This window comes from Schistocerca americana, chromosome 6, assembly GCF_021461395.2.
Source record: "Schistocerca americana isolate TAMUIC-IGC-003095 chromosome 6, iqSchAmer2.1, whole genome shotgun sequence".
Taxonomy (NCBI): Eukaryota; Metazoa; Arthropoda; class Insecta; order Orthoptera; family Acrididae; genus Schistocerca; species Schistocerca americana.
Window position 1 is genome coordinate 308,926,047 of NC_060124.1, and position 14,386 is coordinate 308,940,432.

A 14,386-nucleotide genomic window follows, 5' to 3' on the forward strand; every position below is an offset into this window, starting at 1 on the left:
ATGGTTACTTAATGTTACGACGCACGATAATTTTACGCAGCGAAGGCTGGCAACAAGCGTAAACAGTCCGAAGCAGCACGAAGTCAGCCGACTTCCACCGATCACAGAGGGGCCAAAGCAGAAATGTGTGACCAGAACGTGCCCCTTCAGCCGCCCGAGAGCTACTAGTAAGTGGCAGCTGGCTGCCTATGTGGCGACGGCCGTCGCTATAATGAGTAGCGCACACGCATTGTCCCGGGACGTTCTGAGAACTGTTAATACCATGGATGTATAATAAGGGGAGATGGCGCTACATACTAAGGCTGTATATGAGTTTCAAGCCAGCACCGCCATGTCAGTAGTCCCTAACTTTTAGCAGACTACTTTTTACAATTGCTTCTTGTTCTTAACTTCCGTCGAGTACACGCAACAGTTGTTTCATATAGTAAATATGATTATCTTTTGTGAATAACAGGGTGTCAAGAACTCATTTCAGACGTTTTACTGCCCTTAACGACATATTTGACCCAGTAAAAGACAGATTTGACAGCCTTAATGTAATCTTCCTTTTGTTACACATTTCGACTAATCAAGAAGCGAATTACGAGGGCTGCTCTCGCAATCCAACGTTTTTCTGATTACGGGATGACGCAACTGATTCTCCGTTTTTGTACTCTTCCCGAAAATTCTGGGAACATATTTTACTATGTCTGGAAGGTTTGAAACATTTTCTTCTCACAGAGTTCAAGCAGAATGCTCTTCTAGTTGTATTTATAGGAAATCTAAAGTCAAACAACAGCAGTAAAAACACTACATTACTAGTAACCAGCGCAACCAAAATTCGTCTATAGGGTGAATCCCCTGAAACTAGCACCGCAAATATTGCGGAAATGGAAAGTGCTATTGATGTACGTTTTTCACAGACTGGATTGCTAGCTAGGGGTTCCTACTGTTAACAAATAAATAGATTGTAATAATACTTAAGTGTATTTTTTCTGCAAACATACACATTTTTAAGTGGATCAATGCCTATTGACATTAACAGACCAAAAGTAGGTTAAATTAGAAGGTCATTAATGCCAGGGTGAATGGCGGACAGTGGTGGGCTCGCGCGTGCCTGGCCGAAAGGCAAAGGTGGGATCTGGCCGCGTGGCGGCTGCCTTACCCCTTTCCAACAGGTACGGGGTGCTTCCTAGTGGTGATGACATCGTTTCCGAGCCACCACAGGATGCCTCGCCTGTTGGGCCAGTGGCCGATTCTCCGGCAAGGTCCCGACAGTCACAGAGGGCGGGCCTATTAGTTATAGGGAGCTCCAACGTTAGGCGGGTTATGGAGCCCCTCAGGAAAATAGCGGGTAGGTCGGGGAAGAATGCCAGTGTGCACTCGGTGTGCTTGCCGGGGGGTCTCGTCCGTAATGTGGAGGAGGCCCTTCCGGCAGCTATTGAACGCACTGAGTGTGACCGGCTGCAGATAGTAGCACATGTCGGAACGAATGACGCCTGCCGCTTGGGTTCTGAGGCCATCCTTGGTTCCTTCCGGCGGCTGGCTGATTTGGTGAAGACAACCAGCATCGCACGCGGAGTGCAAGCTGAGCTTAATATCTGCAGCATAGTGCCCAGAGTCGATCGCGGTCCTCTGGTTTGGAGCCGTGTGGAGGGTCTAAACCAGAGGCTCAGACGACTCTGCGACTATAATGGTTGCAAATTCATCGACCTCCGTTATTGGGTGGAGAACTGTAGGGCCCCCCTAGACAGGTCAGGCGTGCACTACACACCGGAAGCAGCTACTAGGGTAGCAGAGTACGTGTGGCGTGCACACGGGGGTTTTTTAGGTTAGAGGGACCCCCCCTTGGGCGAAACGATAAAATACCTGACGGCTTACCAGAGAGGACATTATCATCGTTGATAAAGAACGTCCGTCCTCAGAGACCAAAAACAGGAAAAGTTAACGTAATATTGGTAAACTGCAGGAGTATCCAGGGCAAGGTTCCTGAATTAGTATCTCTTATTGAAGGAAATAGTGCGCATATAGTATTAGGAACGGAAAGTTGGTTAAAACCGGAAGTGAACAGTAACGAAATCCTAGACACAGAATGGAATATATACCGCAAGGATAGGATAAACGCCAATGGTGGAGGAGTATTCATAGCAGTAAAGAATTCAATAATATCCAGTGAAGTTATTAGCGAATGCGAATGTGAAATAATCTGGGTTAAGTTAAGTATCAAAGGTGGGTCAGATATGATAGTCGGATGCTTCTATAGACCACCTGCATCAGCAACCGTAGTAGTTGAGCGCCTCAGAGAGAACCTGCAGAACGTCGTGAAGAAGTTTCGTGATCATACTATTGTAATAGGGGGAGATTTCAATCTACCAGGTATAGAATGGGATAGTCACACAATCAGAACTGGAGCCAGGGACAGAGACTCTTGTGACATTATCCTGACTGCCTTGTCCGAGAATTACTTCGAGCAGATAGTTAGAGAACCAACTCGTGAAGCTAACGTTTTAGACCGCATAGCAACAAATAGACCGGAACTTTTCGACTCCGTGAATGTAGAAGAGGGTATCAGTGATCATAAGTCAGTGGTTGCATCAATGACTACAAGTGTAATAAGAAATGCCAAGAAAGGAAGGAAAATATATTTGCTTAACAAGAGTGATAGGGCACAAATCGCAGAATATCTGAGTGACCACCATCAAACGTTCATTTCTGAGGAAGAGGATGTGGAACAAAAATGGAAAAAATTCAGAAACATCGTCCAGTACGCCTTAGATAAGTTCGTACCGACTAAGGTCCAAAGCGAGGGGAAAGACCCACCGTGGTATAACAATCATGTACGAAAGGTACTACGGAAACAAAGAAAGCTTCATCATAGGTTTAAGAGTAGTCGAATCATAGCTGATAAGGAAAAGCTGAACGAAGCGAAAAAGAGCGTAAAGAGAGCAATGAGAGAAGCATTCAACGACTTCGGACATAAAACATTGGCAAACAATCTAAACAAGAACCCTAAAAAGTTTTGGTCATATGTAAAATCGGTAAGCGGATCTAAATCCCCTATTCAGTCACTCGTTGACCACGATGGCACCGAAACAGAGGACGACCGAAGAAAGGCAGAAATACTGGTCATATGTAAAATCGGTAAGCGGATCTAAATCCCCTATTCAGTCACTCGTTGACCACGATGGCACCGAAACAGAGGACGACCGAAGAAAGGCAGAAATACTGAATTCAGTGTTCCGAAACTGTTTCACTGCGGAAAATCGTAACACGGTCCCTGACTTCAGCCGTAGCACGGACGCCAAAATGGAAAATATTGAAATAAACGATATCGGAATTGAAAAACAACTGCTATCACTTAGTAGCGGAAAAGCATCCGGACCAGACGAGATACCCTTAAGATTCTACAGTGATTATGCTAAAGAACTTGCCCCCTTTCTATCAGCAATTTATCGTAGATCGCTGGAAGAACGTAAAGTACCTAGCGACTGGAAGAAAGCGCAGGTCGTTCCCATTTTCAAGAAGGGTCATAAATCAGATGCGAATAATTATAGGCCTATTTCGCTTACGTCAATCTGTTGTAGAATAATGGAACATGTTTTGTGTTCTCGTATTATGACGTTCTTAGATAATACAAATCTCCTTCATCATAACCAACATGGATTCCGCAAACAGAGATCATGTGAAACTCAGCTCGCCCTATTTGCCCAAGAAATTCACAGTGCCGTAGACACTGGCGAGCAGATTGATGCCGTGTTCCTGGACTTCAGGAAGGCATTTGATACGGTTCCGCACTTACGTTTAGTGAAAAAAATACGAGCTTACGGAATATCGGACCAGGTTTGTGATTGGATTCAGGATTTCCTAGAAGAAAGAACACAACATGTCATTCTTAACGGTTCAAAATATGCAGATGTAGAGGTAATTTCGGGAGTACCGCAGGGAAGCGTGATAGGACCTTTATTGTTTACAATATACATAAATGACTTAGTTGACAACATCGGTAGCTCCGTGAGGCTATTTGCAGATGACACGGTTGTCTACAAGAAAGTAGCAACATCAGAAGACTCGTACGTACTCCAGGAGGACCTGCAGAGGATTAATGCATGGTGCGACAGCTGGCAGCTTTCCCTAAACGTAGATAAATGTAATATAATGCGCATACATAGGGGCAGAAATCCATTCCAGTACGATTATGCCATAGGTGGTAAATCATTGGAAGCGGTAACGACCGTAAAATACTTAGGAGTTACTATCCGGAGCGATCTGAAGTGGAATGATCACATAAAACAAATAGTGGGAAAAGCAGGCGCCAGGTTGAGATTCATAGGAAGAATTCTAAGAAAATGTGACTCATCGACGAAAGAAGTAGCTTACAAAACGCTTGTTCGTCCGATTCTTGAGTATTGCTCATCAGTATGGGACCCTTACCAGGTTGGATTAATAGAGGAGATAGACATGATCCAGCGAAAAGCAGCGCGATTCGTCATGGGGACATTTAGTCAGCGCGAGAGCGTTACGGAGATGCTGAACAAGCTCCAGTGGCGGACACTTCAAGAAAGGCGTTACGCAATACGGAGAGGTTTATTATCGAAATTACGAGAGAGCACATTCCGGGAAGAGATGGGCAACATATTACTACCGCCCACATATATCTCGCGTAATGATCACAACGAAAAGATCCGAGAAATTAGAGCAAATACGGAGACTTACAAGCAGTCGTTCTTCCCACGCACAATTCGTGAATGGAACAGGGAAGGGGGGATCAGATAGTGGTACAATAAGTACCCTCCGCCACACACCGTAAGGTGGCTCGCGGAGTATAGATGTAGATGTAGATGTAGGAGGAGTTTAGTGCGAGCTTCTTACGATAAATCGTATTTTGTGAAGTTCCCACACCGATACTTGTAAAATACCTGTGTAGCACACACTGAACGACTCAACTGCGTACACTAGTTATGTGGATTTTCGTCGGCAAATAGACAACTGAGCATCACAGGATGTGTTCAAAATGACCACCAGCAATACACGCTTCCAATCTGGTATGGAACGACTGCTGCACACGTGCTAGCATTTCAGCAGTGATGTCCGAGCAGGCTGCAGAAATACGTCGTGCATATCATTGAGAGTATTTGGTATCTCCTTGTAGACGACCTTTTTGGGTTTCCCCACATAAAAAATCTACAGGCATCAAATGCCGTGAACGGGCAGCCCAAGGTACAGGTCCTCTGCGTCGAATCCAACGATTTGGAAACATCTCGCGAAGACATGCTATAGTACTTCGTGAACTGTGGTCTGCACAGCCATCATGATGGTACCGCAGATTCCTCCTAATTTGCAGAGGAACGAATGTTCAAATGTGTGTGGAATCTCATGGGACTTAACTGCTAAGGTCATCAGTCACTAAGCTTACACACTACTTAATGTAAATTATCCTAAGGACAAACACACACACCCATGCCCGAGGGAGGACTTGAATCTCCGCCTGGACCAGCCGCACAGTCCATGACTGCAGCGCCTTATACCGCTCAAATAATCCCGCGCGGCAACAGGGGAACGCCTTACAGCATCCGTCGAAGATGGTCTATTAGGAGGCTGCGATACTTGTCCGCGTTCTCACTCCATGGACGCCGACGTTTAACCTGACGAAGCGAACGGAGATACTCAGCAGACCAACAGTGCATATTTCGGCGGTTTACTTCGCCATGATTGGTAAATGTGGTTTCATCACTAAACAAGGAACCTGATACATCTGGAGCATCCCGTGTTAATGCCCATGTACAGAAGTTAACACGATTCTCATAATCGTTTCTACGCAGCTCTTGGTGGAGAGCGATGTGATAGGGATGAAACCTATGTCGATGAAGTATGCGTAGGACACTTGCCAGACATTCCACTTTCTCGAGCGATTGCACGGAAGCTAACATTTGCATCAACTGCAACAGCAGCAACAACATTACTTTCACCATCTTCTGCCGTCACTCGTTTCCTTCTGTTACCTTGTCTATGTGCTACACTACCATTTTCATATGACTGGTTGAAGAGGTTGACACCAATATTACAGTCACTGAGAAAACAAGAGAACTCCTTGCCGAGAAAGCAAATGAAACTCTCAAGGAAGTTTATGATTGGTCAATAAATAATAAAGTGACATTGAACATAAAGAAAACTAATGCCATGAATTTCAGTTTGGAGAGGACAAACACAATGTTAAATTAAATGTAGTAGGCACCTCTATAAACTGTGTAACAAATGCAAAATTTCTAGGAATGAAAATTGATTCTCAGTTGAAGTGATGTGAACACACAAAGGTACATGCAAACACATTATCATCAGCATGTTATGCCCTTAGAATCCTATCATCAGTGTGTAACATGCAGTGTCTTTTAGTTAACTATTATTCATATGTACACTCAGTTCTTAGCTATGGCATTCTTAATTGGGGAGCAAATGCACAAAATATGAACACAATTTTCAAACTCCAGAAAATAGCCATAAGAATAATGACCAAAAATACTAATCGAGCTCATTGTGAAGATCTGTTCAGAACACTTGGGATTTTAACTGCTCCTCGTGAATACATTTACCAGTCAGTTGTACACATCAAAAATAACATTGGCAATTACTGTACAAACAGCTCTGTCCACGACCATGCAACAAGAAATAGACTCAACATACATTTACCAAGAAAAAGTAAACATAAAACTCAAAACAGCATTTTCTACCAAGGAATAAAACTGTACAATAAATTGCCAAAAGAGATTAAAGAAATTGCAAAAATACACTTATTTAAAAAGGCATCTGTTATGCAATAAATATTATACATTGAAGGATAACTTAGCTAAAACAGAGTAAGGGTTTGAAGAAAACGTTATACAAATAATAATAATAATAATAATAATAATAATAATAATGATTATAAAATATCAAACATTCCCCATAACAAGTTCCCTTTATGTTTTTATCCCTCTTTTTTCCTTTGTAGAAATACTTACCACCAAGCTATGCGTAGTACATTAATAACACCTCTTCCTCTTTCTGAGCTCAACATCTCACTCATTATGGAGGGATGCTGACTCAACTTTCAGGATAGCAAATGGGGAGCTGCGGTACATAGAATGGCCCAGAGATCACCAGTGTGTGTGTGTGTGTGTGTGTGTGTGTGTGTGTGTGTGTGTGCGTGTATTTGTGTGTGTGTGTGTGTGTGTGTGTGTGTGTGTGTGTGTGTGTAGTGAGTGCAGTGTTATGAAACAATGTGTGTATAGTGTGTGCAGTGACTGATAGTGAGATATGAGTGAACAATGTGGCATTACCTTATTTAATAAGTTATTTGTAAAAAAAAGTATTGTATACCAGGAGTAAATCTAATGATTGTCTCTAACTAGAAATCTGTGAATATATGTGTACACCAATTAACTTATTTTAAATTGATCTCAATTTGTAAATACTTTGACATGTCCTATATCCTTGTAAAAAGAGATCTACGGATGAATAAAGCTACTACTACTACTACTAACTGCAGAGACGATTGACGTCTTTTCTACTATGTCACCGAATGCACCTTACAAGAACGAACTGCATTCTTCCCTTAATCTCCACACACCATGGGGACGTCGGCTTTTTCTGCACTGGTAAATCCCATCGTTCACTGACGATCTACTGCTTGGACTGTCACATCCTAACTGACCAGCAAGACGTAATGTACTCAAGGAACATATAAACACACTAGAAGCAAACGTTACAACGTCGTACCTAGCAGCTGCGTAGGATGAATGGCACAAAAAAATGTCGATGTGGGAATTTTTCAAAATACAATATCTCGTAAACGACTTGCACTAGAATCCTGCAGCAAACACGACTAACATTCTTATTTACCCTTCATTTAGTTTTTTAATGTCAATATGCATTGTTCCACTTAAAGATGTGTACGTTTGGACAAAAATTGCACTTTCTATGTATTATTACAGTCTGTTTATTGGCTAACAAAAAATGGTTCAAATGGCTCTGAGCACTATGGGACTTAACATCTGAGGTCATCAGTCCCCTAGAACTTAGAGCTACTTAAACCTAACTAACCTAAGGACATCACACACATCCATTCCCGAGGGAGGATTCGAACCTGCGACCGTAACGCTCGCGCGGTTCCAGACTGTAGCGCCTAGAACCGCTCGGCCACTCTGGCCGGCTATTGGCTATCATTACCAGTCACTGATTACCAAACTGTTCTGTGAAAAATACACATCAATAGCACTTTCCATTTCAGCATTATATGTGGAGCAAGTTTCAGATGATACACTCTGAATACGTAAAAGGAAAATCGCTTGAACCAGTAGACTACACATGAAATGTGATTTTTTTTTTCCTGTTGGAAGTTACTGACGATGTTGCTGTTCCTGTAACTGACCTTGCAGCAGGTGTCACGGGTAGTGCAGTGTCACGAGTATTGGCCATCCCGTGGTCAACAATGTTGAAAGTTTTCCAGTCTAGTTTACATGCCTACCAGTACAAGATCTGGACGGTGCAGCACCTGAAACCTCATGATTCGCAGCAATGTTTTGAATTTGCTCTTCGGTTTCTGGCACGGATCCAAGTCGATGAAATGTTGCCAGGCAATGTTGTACAGAGTGACGAGGAACTACAGTGTGCACTGGATACACAGAACTGACGAATTTGGGGTAGTGTCAAACCGCGTGTCGTGCACCACGAGCCATTTCACTCGTCGTAGGTGACAGTGATACGGATTCATATGTACCTTTACTATCGGTCTGTTCTTCTTTGAAAAGAATATACCCAGATGGCCTCCCAAGTGTACCGAACGCCTGCCCGTTATCGAGACCTCCTTGTACAGCATGTGATTCCTGATTCGGAAGAGTGCAGCTGTGCGAAAACCACTGCTTTAATCCAAGATTGGGCAACACCTCATCTAGGTCACCCACTGAGAGGTATGCTTAATGCAGCGTTCCACGAACTTGTTATCTCCAAAGGTTTTCCATTTGCATGGTCAGCAAGATCACCTGATATGAATCCATGTAACTTTTGGCTCTGGGATTATCTAAAAGGATGCGTTTTCCAGGGACAATTTCGGTCTCTGCCTGATTTGAAGGCCAGTATGCAGAAACACGATGCTCACATTTCACATTCCGTTGTTTTACGGATGCAGCATCTCGTCGGCGTCTCTGGTGCTCGCATTGAACATAATGTGTAATTGAGGGTTTATAATAAAATCAAACGTGCCTTTCTCACTTATTTGAGCTTTTCTGCCCACATCCCGTTACTAATCCGTTATATATGGAACCATTTATATACGTGTCTCTTGGATTCACAGCAGCAGAGTTTCACCTGCTGACCAAAATCGGAACTAATTTTTTCTATGGTAAATCGGTTCCGCATTAAGTCATTAGCATAACCACTAGGTTTCGCTGCTGTTTATATGTTAGGAACTAGCAATGGTATTCGTGCACCAGGCTGCGAGACCGGCTCCTTTCTGTTGCCACAGTAAGTGCTGAACGAGGAAGCGACAGAAGAAGATTGAAGACCCTATTCCCGCACCGTTGTGTAAAGATTCGCATCCATCTTAACTGCGGATCAGCACTGAAATTGCTGCCGCGCCTAAGATTCGGTAAAATTTCTCATGAACGAAGTTACGACTAAGAAAATCCAAGCTATCTAGTGATCGATAAGCTGCAGTATTTTTCGTCTCCGTCGCCAATGTTAAATCTGCAGGCAATGCATGCTGTCGCTGGTTTGTCCAGCGCTGGAGTATACTGCTGAGATGTGGCGCAACGCCGCAGCCTTCCACACTGGGACGCTGCAGTGAGTGTACAGTTGGGCACGAGGCTCGCTACGCACCTCCTGAAGGACTACCCTACTTGTCAGCTCCATGCCGTCACGGGTCCACCAACCGGTTCATCCAGCTCCTGGGCCATTAGGTGCACCACCCGCTGACTGCTCGTTGGCCAGAGCTGCTTCGCGAGTAAAGCACCTCCGCAGCTACTAGAGGAAGACCTCATGCCAATCCTCAGATCACAGTGTCTTCCACCCAGCCACGGTCCTGCAGGAATAGCATTCACCTGCTTGACATGAAACCCCCTCCCATCACAGAACTTAGGAAGAGCTCACCACTCTCAGCGTCAACGCCAGCCCTTCACTCAGTTTCGGCAGGCAGTGAGCTGAGAGGAAGGTCAGGCTTCGTGCCCGGCGGTAAGGTTGCGTAGCAGACACATTCAAAAAGGTAGTCTGTGCTGGTTCGATGCGCCGGTTGTTGATGTTTGGTCAGTGATTGTTTTCTGGTTAGAAACGTGTTCCGAGGTAACGTTTGGACTTTTTCTTGTGCTCGGCCTTTGATTATCTGGAAGAATCTTGTGTCATCTGTGGTGGAAGGTTTGCTACCTGAGGGTTAGTTCCAATCACTGGTCACAAGGGATGCCTGTGGATTGCATCCTGTTGGTTGCTGAACGACAGCTCTATTATGGATGGGCTCGCTTGCTAACAGATTCTGTTATTTTGAGTCGCCGTTGAACTATACGTCGATATGCAGAAGTTGGGGAGCTTTATTGTTTTTACAGATGTTATTCGTTTTGTGATCTTGTCATGTGTGTGCTCACCGTCCTGGTTACTCAAATTTTGTGAGAAGTCGAGCAGAATCAGTGAACTAATTAGGTGAGGTTCGTCATTAAGTAATTTCCTAGCGATTGTCTATAATTGACCTTGAGGTATTACTCTAGAGCCGCTTGGCGAACTCAGCTCATTTTGATAGAGGGCCTTGCTCAAAATTGTAAATCCTCGTGTGATATAAGTCACTCCTGTATAGTTAAAGTTTCATTTATATTTGTTTATCGCACCTTATGTGGATGAGTGGTCTCTTAATCTCACGGCAGTCTGTACTGTGCATGCATCGTTTGTAATTTATAAGCTTGTTAATCTGTGTTTGTGTGTTACTGGTAGCAGATGTTATAGTTCTGTCGCTTCACTTTGTGTGTACATTGGCCTCGTAACTGTGGCTAGCGTATTATAAGTAACGCCTGTACCAGAACAGATAGTTCCCTTGCAACGAAAAAGCTCTATGTTATACATATGCTGCGCTAATGGAGCTAAATTAACAAACAGTTTAATCTAAGCCAAATTTCTGTTTTGGTCCTGCTTCCGTTACCACCTAACGGACTCATGCTACAGACAGGATTTTGTACTAATTAATGGCTTGATTAGCGGTATTGAGTTTTCGTTACACTAAAACCTGAGTGCAACAAGCTGCTTGATTGAAGGCATGTACCGTTTGTTTTGTCTTTCATTATTTAAAAGGGCTCCCATATTTCTATGGACTACCCACCCTGAATTACATTTACCATTCAGTTAGATTCTCAGTTCTAAATTAAATTTTAACTACGCCAATGGGTTATTTTAAAAATGGTTCCCTCGAGAGCTGTTGCTGTTTAACTTCGTGTTCATTTGATAATTTTATTAAATTCTGCCAACAGTAGCGTTTCTTAAGTTACAATACCAAATCGTGTTGAGAGTTGCTGTTTAATCTTGTGCCCATTAGATTAAACTCTGTCGGCAGCAGCTTTTCTGAGGCTTCCATAGTAAGTCTTGTTGACATTTTCTACTTAAAATTGATGTCAACAAATTTCTGTTCTGGGATTTTTAGTAGTCTGTTCCACCAACAGCTATTTGCAAAGACATATTAATAAATTCTTTTAGTATGTGTTGTTCTTATTTGATGTGTTTAGAGCTTGTCTCAGAGTTTGTTTTCGTGTTCAATTTTTTTCTCATTTAAGTAAAGTGTTTCGTTCAAATTGTAATAAATTTATTCTGGTAGAGTATCTTACACTCAACAGCACCCCCTTGCCGTTTCCAAATGGTTCAAATGGCTCTGAGCACTATGGGACTTAACATCTGTGGTCATCAGTCACCTAGAATTTAGAACTACTTGAACCCAACTAAGCTACGGACGTCACACACGTCCATGCCCGAGGCACGATTCGAAAGTGCCAACGTATCGGTTGCGCGATTCCAGACTGAAGCGCCTAGAACCGCTCGGCTACACTGGCCGGCTTGCCGTTCTCACCTTCCTAATATGAAACAATGATCAACAATGTCATACTTCTTTCCGACCCAGGGCGCAATACGTTACATATCCGGACGTGGTCCATACACCAGCTACTTATTGCAAATACGTTAACGGTCAACACACACTTGCAAATGAGGATAAATCGGCATCCCACGCTGTATCGTTGGTGAGTGTGTCATAAGACAAAACGTTATAGATCAGCAAAGGAACACAACCAAAACACGAGCTTACGAGGCCGAGAGACAGCCAAGAAGAGTCCTTATATTATGACGACATACGCCACAGCTGACATCCAACTACAATGACCTTCCTGTAACAACGAGAAGATGAGCTTCGAAGAGGACCAGGAAGGGTTTCATGAGACCGTAACAGCCATCCTCCAATCTCTGCACCTTCGCTGGTATGGCAGCCCCTCTGAATTCTGAGTTGTGTCTCAGTGCGCCAGGGCTAACAATTCCGATAAAATGTGGAAATTTAGTTTTGCTTCTGATGCCTGAACCGTAGTGCTGTATAGTTTAGTGCTGTGTAGTGCGGTGTTGTAGAGATGGTGTACGTTACCGAAGACCAGCAGCATGAGCCTTCTGGTTTCTGGATTATGACGTATCTGTGCGTTAGATGGCCAACGGATAGCATGTAGATATTAATATGTTTCATTTCCTCCAAGCAGATAAGAAATTTTTCGTGTTTTTTTACATACATGTGAGGCATCTCAGGCAGCCAACACCAGATATATTCTGAAAGAAAAGTATACGGAGGCTCGGTTTCGCCAAGCTATAACGGACAATATGTCGAATTTCCTGATTTCCGCAAGGACATTTATCGTCTATAGTCGCCGAATTACGACGCTGACTTTGCTTTATTCCTAATGGAACTATAAACCTTTTTATGCGGCTTTTGAAATGATCTTCTAAGAGTAATTCATCGATGTAACGTGTATGGAACTTGATCAAATGCTATCAAGGTAACAGCAACGCGAATTATTGTCCCGCCCTCAGAAGTAGAGGTTTCACAAACGTCTGTCCTATTATACCAAATGTAAACAAGCACGTAACTCAAGTATGGTTCTTGTTGTACCGGTTTGAAACCCATCTGTCTGTGTTCTGCTGCTATAGAGGTCAGATAACTTGCTGGTGAAGCTATTCAGACACTCACAATGCATACGACAGTAGAAAAAGTAAATATTGTTTATGGTGAATATCCTCAAACTATTACAGCAGCGGTCCAGTTGGACGTTGAAAGGTATGCAAATCGTACCACGATTCACAATTTAGAACAAATGGTTCAAATGGCTCTGAGCACTATGGAACACAATATAGAAATTTTAATTAAAACCTGTCTTGGCCTCATAAAACAAAATATTATCATTTTAAAATGAAATACGTTATTTTATGCTGCCAAGACTGTTTCTTATAAAAATTTCTAAAGTGTTTCTTCACATATGTTACTTCCATGAACAATGTTTCAAAAAATTTATTTACTCACGACTTCTCTTTGAAAACATTATAAAAAAGCTACATACTAGAAGTGTGCAAAATAAAATACGCCGAGGAAAGGGAGAAACAACTGATGAAGTAAATAAAACTAACAGATAAGCAGCAGTAACACACACTGGAAATGTCACCAAGAGCTATCTCCGAAGTACGCGAGTGTTATGCGAACACTATGTTCCACAGCATTTCATCCCCACCACATTACGCTGCATTTGCAGCTTCATGGCAATGACTTCCAAAATTGGTCGCAGTTTTCACTGATACGGTATATCTAAGCAAATTTTTATTTGAGCGATAAGCATCGTTTACCAACCATAGGGAAGTCAATCTTCGCAATTTGCACTAACTGTCAGTTGAAAAACCACTCTGACTCAAAGAATCTGATGAAAACAATGTTCTTGGCGTATTAACGTTTAGTACGTGTTTCTCAGGACCCACGTCATTGGCCTCTGTTTTATTAATGGGAAACTAAGTACGCTCAAGTATCTCGAGTTCTTAAGATATGTTGCTGTCCCAGTTATTGGAAGACATCCCACTGGCTATAAGGCAACAAGTACGGTAGCAACATAACGGCCGTTCCTTCCATTCCACTCATATAATGACAGACCCTCATAAGAGAGCATTTGGAGACCATTAGAACGGTCGTTCAGGGAACCCAAAATTGTCTGCATACACACCGAAGGTCACCATTCCATACTTTTATTTGTGGTGAAAATTAGAACAAGAGGACTATTAGAAAACACCGGTGACTTCCGAAGGCATGAAATGCCTTACTACGCGGGTCTGCGCTGCTATTAACTCCAAATGAAATTCACCACGAAGTATCGACTGGATCAATTTGTGAATCTAT